The sequence below is a fragment of the Mustela lutreola genome, chromosome 10, assembly GCF_030435805.1.
Source record: "Mustela lutreola isolate mMusLut2 chromosome 10, mMusLut2.pri, whole genome shotgun sequence".
Classification (NCBI taxonomy): domain Eukaryota; kingdom Metazoa; phylum Chordata; class Mammalia; order Carnivora; family Mustelidae; genus Mustela; species Mustela lutreola.
In genome coordinates, this window is record NC_081299.1 from 20102314 (window position 1) to 20114788 (window position 12475).

At 41.1% G+C, this 12475-nt stretch overlaps 1 protein-coding gene across 1 annotated transcript in view; it reads right to left on the reverse strand.

The window, feature by feature from the left end:
- Nucleotides 1–12475, reverse strand: part of WASF2 (WASP family member 2) — a 77116-nt gene that overhangs the window by 22570 nt on the left and 42071 nt on the right.

Here is a 12475-nt window from a genome sequence, read left to right on the forward strand (position 1 = left end):
GAGCATTAAAAACCTAAAAACCTTAAAATAACAACTGCGCTCCAACCAACAAGAGTCAAAGAGGCATGGTCAGAAAACAGTCCATTCAGCAGGCTCTGAATGGTCTGGACGGATCCCATCCTTGGTGTGTCCATAATCAGCACAGATCAGATTCCAGATGATCAATTACAAGGATCAAAAAAGAGCTCCTGTCATCCGATAATCTCCACAATGGAATTAAGCTGCCAATATTGATTCCACTGATCTACATCCCGACGTAACTTCTCCAGTTCTTCCCTGATAGATGACTGTTAATGTACAACTAAACACTAGCTGCCAGTGTCTATTAACACTACTAAAGTTTTGTCTGTACATTGACAGAATTAAAGAATATCAAGGAAAATTTTACATGTTCAATATGTCAAACATGATGCTGAGCAAACTGTTCTATAAGATTCCCCAGTCCTTTCTCTTCTACCCAAAAGCTCCCTTTTTCTCTCTCTCTCTCTCACATCCGGTTCAACACACCTGGGCCAAAAGGCTCTTGAGACAGCAGGAAGTGTCTGGAGTAGATCCGGAAACCTTCCGGTTACCAGTTCTTATCCTGTCAGCTGAGCCCCTTTCCCTAGGAAATCCCCCACCACTTCAGGTTCATGCTGAGCTATTGTTTTAGAATTAGATTACCAAATTCCTAGCTTTACAAGGATAGAAGGAGGTTTTAGTCTCAACAAAACAGGTACTGGCTACAGCCAAAGGCACACTGGGCTGGCAGGTCCTGTTTCTGTATCTTGTGAAACTAAAGAAATGTACAACCTAATGGTTTTCATGCTAGGGGAAATGCCAATTCACTTCAAATGAAAAGGTAAAGCACAAAGGTAACATACCCCAAATCGCAAACTCCTCCCTCCCTCTCTTTCTCTATATACATTTCAGAACAAGCAAAGCAGAGGTTTACTTACATCAAATCTTAAAACACCAGCTCATCACCAAAAAAAAGTTGATTATGAATAGAAAATGCTTAAACCAAGCTAAATATCATAGATCTTAAAAGTGAACCAACATATTGTCTGACCAAAAGGCATAAAAAAAAGCCCTTCGGGCTCAAAGGGGGAGAAGAACCCTTTGGAACAGACTGCTCCTTGTTATGGACATTCTGATCTACTAAGAGTAAAAATAAAACAGGAAGCCAGCAGCTTGGGGAACAAGATTTCCTGTCACCAACAGCAACAGCCCAAGAACCAAGAGAATCAGCTGTTTGCTCATAACTTTGAACCTCCCTTTAATAGTCACTGTGTGGCAGCTGTGCCTATCTTTGGGGTGCAGAGGTGTTTCCTGAATATTTGTCTACTGTCTAAGGAAATAATTTTCATTCCGTTCCTCTGCTAAGTTCCCCTTTGACTCAACAGGTTTTCTAATCCAAACTCTGGACTTTCCCTTCCAGTCTAACCTCTCTTTTACATGATGTAAAAGGTTATCAGGTACTAAGATGCAATCAATTAGTAACTCACTGGTGAAGAGTTTCTAACAAGAAAGGAGGCAGGAGGCTACAAACTGAACCTCACAGGGATCTGTACACCATCCTCTGGATGCTCTTAGACTCCCAAATTTCAAGCTTTCTGGAGGAACCAGAAATTCAATGGTGCAGCCAGAGAAGGATTGAAAACAGTCACTGTAGCTCCCTCTATTAACAATCATTTCAGTATTTGTTCCAGCTTCTCAGAGAACTAAAGAAGCCAGATCCCCTTGAAATTCTGTGCTGAACGTGGCCACTGACAAGACATTCCAGACGTTCTCACTGGACACTTATCGGAAACTGGATTCCAGATGGTCAGGTACACGTAAAACTGGAGGCCAGGCAGGGGATGCTTCTAATACCTTGGTAGTTTAGCATTTATGCTTTCCCAAGGGCCTTGAGTAAGCAGATACAAATGGAGTCAACTCTATGTCATATGGGTGGGGAACCAAGTTTTCAATAGCAAGATGGTTTCCTCTTATGAAAAAAGCTAGCTGCCATTAGAAAAGTAAATCTGGGGCGCCTGGGTGGCTCAGTGGGTTAAGGCCTCTGCCTTCGGCTCAGGTCACGGTCTCAGGGTCCTGGGATCGAGCCCCGCATCGGGCTCCCTGCTCAGCAGGGAGCCTGCTTCCCTTCCTCTCGCTCTCTGCCTGCCTCTCTGCCTACTTGTGATCTCTGTCAAATTAATAAATAAAATTTAAAAAAAAAAAAAAAAAAAAAAAAAAAGAAAAGTAAATCTGCTACAAAACAAAGTCATTTGGCTCAGTCCCTTAGCTAGTGTCTGCCTCCAGCTCAGGCCATGATTCCCTCCCGAGTCCCCAAGATCTAGCCCCGCAGCTCCCTGCTCAGCAGAGTGTCTGCTTCTCCCTCTGCCCCTCACCCCACTCTCTCTCTCTCTTTCAAATAAGGAAATAAAATCTTTAAAAATAAATAAATAGGGGCGCCTGGGTGGCTCAGTGGGTTAGGCCGCTGCCTTCGGCTCGGGTCATGATCTCAGGGTCCTGGGATCGAGCCCCGCATCGGGCTCTCTGCTCAGCAGGGAGCCTGCTTCCCTCTCTCTCTCTCTGCCTGCCTCTCCATCTACTTGTGATTTCTCTCTGTAAAATAAATAAATAAAATCTTTTAAAAATAAATAAATAAATAAAGCCATTTAGTATGTTTCAGAACCACCAAAGACAGACAAAACTGCCTGTTATATGGAATTACCTGAGTCACTGTTCATTTTCCTTTTGGATAATCAAAGTTAGTTATATTCAGCATAAGAAGTACAGAATTATGCTTGATCTGAAACACAACAGTTAACTTGACCAAGGGGATTAAAAAAAAAAAAAAAGCCTACATTCCGGTGAAGATAAACTTCGAAAAAAACTTCTAAGGCTCTGGACTCAATTCAGCTTCAAGCTGTGGAGTTGAAACATACTTGGGTTAGTACCTGGACTCTGACACCTTACTAGCTGTACAATCTTGGGCAAGTTTCCTAGAGACATTAAGTAATTTAACACATATAAAATGTCCACTACAGGGCTAAGAGAAAAAAGGTAGTTATATATGTAGTTCCATGGGCCCTAGGAAACCTTCCTATAAAATCAGTACGTTCATTCACAAATATTTTTTAAACACCTTTAACTATGGACATTCTATGTGGTAGAATGCAATAGTCACACAAATTTAAAGATGAAACCCTAAACTTTTATGACATTTAGTGTGTTTTGTTTTGTTTTGTTTTGTTTTTCTTTGAGGTAGCTCCCAGCCAGGCTTCTGGATCTCCTGAAGAACATACATTCTCTCCCCACTCTTTCACACTCAGTTCCTCATCTGATCCACAGAACAAAGAAAATGATTAGAGTGACTATTTTCTCAATTCTCCTCAAGACTATACATAACTAGCACCATTCCAGATGCATTGGAGAAAAAGTTAATACATTACATACAATGGATGCCTAATGGCATTAGGGTTTAATTCTCTCATGGAAATCCAGTTGAGAAAGGCTCCTCTATCATCAGTAGTCATTTAGTGGAAAACTTGTAGAGTACTGGGTGTTTAGAAACCACTGAATCAAGGAAGTGACATGGTCAAATTTGCATTTAGACAAATCATTCTAACAGAAGCAAAGATGTTATATTTGGGCAGGAGAAGGCTGGAGGTAAACAGATCAGTTAGGACTCCTCACAGGCTAAGAAAAAGACAATAGAAATGGAGAGGTCAACTACGGCTAGCCAATATGAACGGAGAAGCCAGTTTGCAGGGGTGAGTCTGCCCTTTCCAGTCCTATTTGCTTTCTCCTGATACTCTGGAACACAGGTATATTCACAAAGTGATAAAACGTATGTTTCTTTATTAAAAGTACCATGAAAAAGGGTAAATGTTAGTGCCAGTGACAGAAGAGAAAGTGAAGAAATCTAAGAAGGCAGTGGTTCTCAGCTGGAAAAAGAAATTTTGGATCCATGAAAGAGTGAATGACCTGGGGGCGCCTGGGTGGCTCAGTGGGTTACAAGGCTGCCTTCAGCTCAGGTCATGATCTCAGGGTCCTGGGATCGAGTCCCGCATCGGGCTCTCTGCTCAGCAGGGAGCTTGCTTCCCTCTCTCTCTCTCTACCTGCCTCTCCATCTACTTGTGATCTCTCTCTGTCAAATAAATAAATAAAATCTTAAAAAAAAAAAAAAAAAAAAAAGAATGCTGGGGGAGATATTCCCAGATTGTAAGATGCTGATGTTGAGAGGTCAGACTGGATGACTTCTACAATGCCTTCTAAACCAAAGATAATGTAATTCTCACTCTGGGCTTCAGCTGCTTCATCAGCAAAATAAAGGGACTAAGTCAGATGATTTTTAAGAAGTTCTAAAATTCCTAGATTTGCTCCTACCTAAGTTGCCATAACCTCCTCACTGACCAACATCCAATATCCAACCTCCACTGCATTTTGAACACAAGGCTAGAGGCAGGTTTAAGAAATGTAGAGAGGGATGGATTATAGCTATGAATCAAATCTTTCTCCAGATCTAGATCCATCTAGTTACTAGGACCTACAGGATACAGAATGGTCCAAAGGATGTTCCAGACAGAGTCCTGAGGTTAAGTTATTTACACCCTGGGAGGCTCCCAGACTGATCTGGGAGTTGGCTACCCAAGTAAGTCTAAAGAAAAAATTGGCTCTGGAATAGTTCCAGACATGCAGCCAGACTCAGCAGCAACCCCATCTTTACTCCTGGCTATTTTCAGCCTAAGGGACTTGAGAATGAGTCTGAGAACAAACAGAAGACTTTAGGCATCCCTCCCTAGCCACGGCCTGGCAGCATATGGACCAGTCTAGACTGTCAGTACCATGGTGGGATTCAAGCTTTGAAGTGGAAACTGGATGAGGTGTTCTCTCAGGTCTCTTCCACAGTAAGGTTCCACAAATCTGTAAATTAGAAGTTATCATGAAATATTTATATATCGTATGTGGTCAGTGCAAAGCCAAAAGGAGACTTTGAGATCTGCCCTACATTCTTACAACTCTGATCCCAACACCCTGAGGCTGAAGTGCAGTGAGGTGAGAAAGACTGAGAGGGAGGTAGAAGGTAATGAAGGAAGGCTACATGTTGAGACAGGACACACTCATTTGTATCCCACTCTGAATTCCTGTCACCACCAGGAAAGAAGACAGATGACTGCTCATTCTGGCAGTAATATTTATTACTAGCCGTTTATTATAAATAAATATATAATACTTCATTTATAGCCAAGGTCACTGATAGCACCTGCAAATTTCTTAGGTTGCATCCAAAAGTAAGTGTATCTGAGCTATAGCAATAACCATAACAACAGAAATGCTTCTCAAGGCAGTTCCTCTTTGAAACACTCCCCCTCCCCCAAAATGCTGATCAGCAGTAGCAGGGGATGCAAACATGTGGGGATGTTATATGTGTGGCAATTAGGACTTCTGCTTTCACTTCAGCATTTCCCACTGTTCTGTAGTTAACAGCACTTTGGATGGGGGCATATGAGAAGAGCTTTACTTTGTAGACCAGTTTCCTCTTTCAATAAACAAACTTCTTTATGTTAAAGAATATGCATTCCACAGGGGTGCAAAAATTTCAATTGAAAAGTTAAATAATTTTATTTCAAAATGACAGACAACACACAGGCTTACTGTAATCTAAATCTGTCTACTAAAATGTTTAAAGAAGTATGAATTTACTGTTGCATACAGCAGTCCTCACTACCATGCAGCAACCACAAGGAAAAATGCCTCATTATAGACTTAAGCACCCGCCCACTTCCTGCTGAAATACAGGGTGAGGCTGAACCTACAAATATAACTAGACTCCCTCCAAACACAAGGAATTACAAATCAGTTTAGGTCACTAGAGCAATGTCTAAAAGAGACAGCGAGACAGGAATGGAGTTCGAATAGTGGACAGAGAAACAAAAAAGGCTTACTTGTGATCTAAAACCAGGAGAAATTTCCAATTTCCTAAAGTAATGACAATGGCTATGAACCTACATTCAATAAATCTAAGGCTCCTTCTTGTCTTGATTTGGTCTGGGGAAAGTGGCCCAGGAAACACGACTTCTGAATTCCAGTATTTTACTCCTTGAGCACACTGTACATCTATCAAGAACCATTCACATCTGGTAATTCCATAACTTTCTATTACCTTTTGGGGGCAATACCACCTTTTGTTCTTACCTTTATTACTCTTTAGGCTCTAATCATAGCTCTGCTCTTAAGCCTAAAACTGGGGGGAATCCCTTTTTGGCCTCTTAAATGGCCAAAATGAGGCTTTTTTTTTTTTTTCAGTGTGATCGTCTGGTTGTCCAAAAGAAAATACATTTATTTTTTTTTTAAGATTTTATTTACTTATTAGAGAGAGAGATTACAAGCAGGCAGAGAGGCAGGCAAAGAGAGAGGGTAAAGTAGGCTCCCCGCTGAGCAGAGAGCTCAGTGCAGGGCTCAATCCCAGAACCCTGAGACCCTGACCCCAGCCAAAGGCAAAGGCCCAACTCCCTGTGCCACCCAGGCACCCCAGAAAATACACTTAAACAGTAGAGGAAGAAACCTGGATTCTAGTTCTTAATCTAATGATGACGGGCAAATGGGGAAAAAAATTTCAATTCATTCTTCTAGTTCAGCTTTGGGCTACACTAAAAAAATGCTCAAAAGATGTGTATTAAACTGAAATTTTTTTCCAAAGTATTCCGGTCTCCAAAGAAAAGATTTACTCACATAAAATATTTCTTACATCTCTATCCCCCCCCAGGTTCCCTGTTAACCTATCCACTTACAATACATAGGATCAAAAATGTTATCACTGATGACTTTCAGTTACAAACACAAAGTTCATTTCACATTTCCAATCTAATGCCAATTTCTAGCAATACTCAATTCATCAAATTGCAATGGTCTGAAATACTCCAAACTATTCATCGAAATGGGCTTACTTTTACTGATTGAATACATATAAATTTTGAATGATTTTACTCAGAAACAGAGAAATCTTACCCCTGGTATTTGTGGGTACTCAAGTACCAGATTTCTTTCAGCTACAGCCATTAATTCAGCATTAAATTCACACAGGAGTTTAACTAACTAGAATTCAAATAAAAAACTGGAAAGAAAAAAAATTGCACAGAAGTTTAACATGAAAAACAACTAAGCTGCTCTGAAAAACAAATACCTAACAAACAAAACAAAACAAAATATCAGGGTGCCTGGGTGGCTCAGTCCATTGGGCATCTGCCTTTGGCTCCAGTCATGATCCCAGGACCCTGGTATCGAGTCCCGCATCGGGCTCCTTGCTCAGTTGGGAGGCTGTTCTCCCTCTCTCTCTGCTGCTCCCCAGTTTGTGCTAGACCGTTCTCTCTCAAATAAATAAAATCTTAAAAAAAAAAAAAAAAATCAAACCTCTACAATTCATTTAGAGCCAAGATTAGAAACATGCCAATAACTCATATAAGCCCCAGTAAAGAATCCTACATTTATTTTATTTTTATTTTTTTAAAAGATTTTGTTTATTTGCCAGAGATAGAGAGAGAGAGTACACACAAGCAGGCAGAGAGGCAGGCAGAGGCAGTGAGAGAAGCAGGCTCCCCGCCGAGCAAGGAGCCCAATGCGGGACTCGATCCCAGGACCCTGGGATCACGACCGGAGCCGGAGGCAGCAGCTTAACCAACTGAGCTGCCCAGGCATCCCAAGAATCCTACATTTATAACAGCTTCCTTTTTTATTTATCTCCCATGACAGAATGATAATGATCTCCAAGGGTGCCTGGATGACTCAGTAGGTTAGGTGTCTGCCTTCGGCTGGGGTCATGGTCCCAGGGTTCTGGGATTGAGTCCCATGTCAGGCTCCCTGCTTGGTGGAAAGTCTGCTTCTCCCTCTGCCTGCTGATGCACACACTCTTTCCCACAAATAAATAAAATCTTAAAAGAGAGAGAGATAGATTTCTAGTTAGTGGTCCCTAAAAATCTGAGGTAAGAGGATAGATACAAAATGCATTTCTCTTGGGACACCTGGGTGGCTCAGTCAGTTAAGTGACTGACTCTTGATTCCACTCAGGTCATGATCTTGGGGTTGTGAGATAGAACCCCACATGGGGCTCAGTGTGGTGCTTGAGATTCTCCCTCCCTCTCCCTGCCCCTCCCCCTGCTTATGCAAATGGTCTCTCTTTCTCTCTCTCTCTAAAATAAATAAATAGGGTGCCTGGGTGGCTTAGTCATGAAGTGTCTGCCTTCGGCTCAGGTCATGATCCCAGGCTTCTGAGATCATGCCCCTCATAGGGCTCCCTGCTCAGCAGGAAACAGGTTTCTCCCTCTCCCACTCCTCCTGCTTGTACTCTCTCTCTCACTGTGTCTCTCTCTGTCAAATAAATAAATAAAATCTTTTTTTTAAAAAATATTTTATTTATTTATTTATTTGAAAGAGAAAGAGAGATCACAAGTAGGCAGAGAGGCAGTCAGAGAGAGGGGGGGAAGCGGTCGGCTCAACCACTGAGCCACCCAGGCGCCCAAATAAAATCGTTTTAAATAAATAAATAAAACAAATCTTAAAAAAAAAAAAAAGAAAAAAGCATTCCTCTCTAAGTACCCAGACTTATGCTACATATGGGAACACACTGTTGGTTTTTCCAGAAAAATATCTAATCCCACTTTACTACCTTATACAAAGGTAAAAAGGATGGGGCTAAGTGTAACCTTTTTTTCCTGGTTCTTACAAGTAGCAGTGAGTACTATACTAGGTTAAGATCGCTACAGAGAAGTCACTGGAGCAACCACTGGTAATTTAGATACAGAGGTGTGTTTGAAGAAGAGGGAGGAAGGAGACATTCAGAACTGAATCACATATCAGGCACTGACATCCTGCCAGCTGTCTACTCATTCATTTTTATTTATTTTGTTTTTTTAAAGATTTTAAGTAATCTCTATACCCAATGTGGGGCTCAAACTCACAACCCTGAGATCAAGAGTTGCACGCTCTTCTGACCAAGTCAGCCAGGCACCCCTAACTCTTCATTGTAATCTCTATGGTGTCTCACTTCATATTTCAAGCTTCTCTCTGGGGTAGCGGCTCCCTCTCTGGGATGGAAATGCCAAAAAAGAAACTGACTTTACACAACTGAGAAAGGCCAGGGGAAAAAAGGTTGCAGAGCAACAACAAAAAAGGGGATTCAGCAAAATGTTCTGCTGACAGCTCAGAGCAACACACAAACACACCGTGTGGTCATGGAGCAGGCAGAAGCAGCAGACCCAGATGGGACTGTTAATACACCAGCCTAAGTAAGAGAGAGACCTAGAAATCACAACCGCATCTGAGCACCAGGAGTGGAATTATGGAGCAAACTGCCATGCAATTCCATAACAACTGTTCTACTCTGCCAGCTGTAACAAGAATTCATTCCTGAAGAAGTGTCACACACTCATCTGTCACTAATGGCCAAGCCGCCAGCAACTAAGAGTTAGCAGCAAAGGGCAACTGTATATCTACTTCCTCTCACAAGGTCTGTTCACTCAAAAGATGACATTTATAGGGAAAAGTCCTTGAGCAAAAGGAAAGTAAGTACCCATTCTTTTCTTTCTACCCTCAGTTTACTAGGCAGTCACCCAAACCCTCAAAACCTAATCAGCAGTGATGTAGAACAGCAAGAGTATGGACAGCACGACACAGAGGGACGGGTTTCAACTCACTATTCCAAATTTTAGCTTTGGGACCTTGACAAGCAGTGAAATCGCTTGTTTCCTAGTCTGCTATAGCATAATGATTCCTAGTTTGTAAGGTTGTTGTGAAGAAACGTGAAATAATGCATATATAAAATGCTTAACACAGTGCACCCCACAAAATAATAATAATAATAGTCATGGAGATGGGTACCTGGCTGCCTCATTCGGTAGAGCATGTGACTCTTTATCTTGGGGCTGTGAGTTCAAACCCCACATTGGACATACAGCTTACTTAAAAAAAAAAAAAAAAGCTGTAGTGATTGTTGTAGTAATAGTAATAGTAATAGTAGTAGTAGTTTAAGTACTACTTCTACATGTACTAAGCATTTAACCATGTGCAAGGTACTGTTCCAAATGTTTTATATGTGGTTCTCTCAGCCATTAAACAAAACTATTAATAAGTTTCAAGTTGTATTAATACTTAATTATAGTACCCTTATCAATCAATGAATATTTATCAAGTAGACACTAAAAGACACAAAGAAGTATAAATCTGTCCCCTGACTCTATGAGCTTATAATTTAATTGAGAAGACAGATAAGACCACAGGTAAGTAACAATATAGCAAATAAACGGAAGTTCAGTTATCAAATGAATGATGTATTCAATGATGACAACAGAAAGGATGAAAAGAGGGGCGCCTGGGTGGCTTAGTTAGTTGAGCAACTGCCTTCGGCTCAGGTCATGATCCTGGAGTCCTGCGATCAAGTCCCACATCGGGCTCCCTGCTCGGCAGGGAGTCTGCTTCTCCCGCTGACCTCTTTCCTCTCATGCTCTCTCTCTCTCTCAAATAAATAAATAAAATCTTTAAAAAAAAAAAAAGAAAGAAAGAAAGCATGAAAAGATCATTGTAAACTGAAGGGACTGTACGGACTTCTGGGAATAAAGATCTGGGCAGGATTTGGATATAACAAAGAGCAGAACCCTTATCATGATGAATCCTGAGTAATGTATAGAACTGTTGAATTGCTATGCTATACACCTGAAACTAATATAACACTGTATGTTAACTATACTGGAATTAAAATTAAAAACTTAATTTAAAAAACAGATCTGGAGGGGCGCCTGGGTGGCTCAGTGGGTTAAAGCCTCTGCCTTTGGCTCGGGTCATAATCCCAGGGTCCTGGGATCGAGCCCCTGCTCATCAGGGAGCCTACTTCTTCCTCTCTCTCTGCCTACTTGTAATCTTTGTCTGTCAAATAAATAAATAAAATCTTTAAAAAACAAAATAGATCTGGGGCATCTGGCTGGCTCAGTTGGTAGAGCATGTACCTCTTGATCTTGGAGTTGTGAGTTCAAGCCCCACACTGGGGGAAAGAAGTTACTAAAAATAAAATCTTAGGGGCGCCTGGGTGGCTCAGTGGATTAAAGCCTCTGCCTTCAGCTCAGGTCATGATCCTAGGGACCTAGGATGGAGCCCCACATCAGGCTCTCTGCTCAGCAGGGAGCCTGCTTCCCTTCCTCTCTCTCTGCCTGCCTCTCTGCCTACTTGTGATCTCTGTCCGTCAAATAAATTAAAAAAAAAAAAACAAACTTAAAAAAATAAAATCTTAAAAAAAATACATCTCAAACATTTAAAAAGTAATAATAAAGAAGGAAGGTTTTCTAGCGGGGGCGGGGGTAATATAAGCAGAAGTCTTGAACTCTACCACTAAGAATTTATGGAAAGGTCACAATTCTAATGGGCTTGTTTTACCACACTTCTTCAAATCTAAGATGCCACTTTGATTGTGACATGTATGAGATGTGTTAAGATTCAAAAGATGTTAAAATGTGGAGAAAACATACATCTCAGAATCAATGAAATATACTTTTTCTGTATTATGAGAGAGCAGACAAGATGACTTATAAAAGGTCTCTCCAACCCAAAAATGCTATGGATGATTCTTGAACTTAGACTTTTAAGAGAATATTCAAATTTCACCAAACCATCAATACCACAGGAAGAATAAAGATAATAACAATGAGAGTGTGGAGGGCGCCTGGGTGGCTCAGTGGGTTAAGCCGCTGCCTTCAGCTCAGGTCATGATCTCAGGGTCCTGGGATCGAGTCCCGCATCGGGCTCTCTGCTCAGCGGGGAGCCTGCTTCCTCCTCTCTCTCTCTGCCTGCCTCTCTGCCTACTTGTAATCTCTCTCTGTCAAATAAATAAATAAAATCTTAAAAAAAAAAAAAAAATTTAAAAAAAAAAAAAAAAAAAAACAATGAGAGTGTGGAACCTTACTCCACTAATTATTTGGAAGGCTACAATATTTATGTCCTAATTAGTATGTTCTAATTTTCCTTTATATACTTGAACATAGTTATAATCGCTGTTTTAATATCCTTATTTTGCTAATTCCATCATCTCTGTCATTTCTGTTTGTACTGATTTTTCTCCTAGTTATGGACCACATTTCCTGGTAAATATGGTAACTTCTGATTGGATAGCAGACATGATTTTACAAGGCTAAATATCTAGTATTGTTGTCTTGGTTTCAAATGTGTTGGACTTTATTCTGGTAGGCAGTTAAGTTACTTTTGGTTCAGTTTAGTACGTGTGAGGCTTGTTTTTAAGCTTTGTTAGGGTGGCTCTAGGGTAGCCTATACTCTATGGATATTTTAGCCCCAGGGCAAAGATGTGGTCCCCTGTGATCAATACTGGACGCTCCCACCGAGCACAGCATGGGCTTTCCACTCTGGCTGGTAGGAACTCAAACACCTCCCTGCTCTGGGAATCAGTTAACTCACATCTTCCTGGTCACTCTTTCCTCCCCAATCTCCCTCAGGGTGACCCCAGTCATGT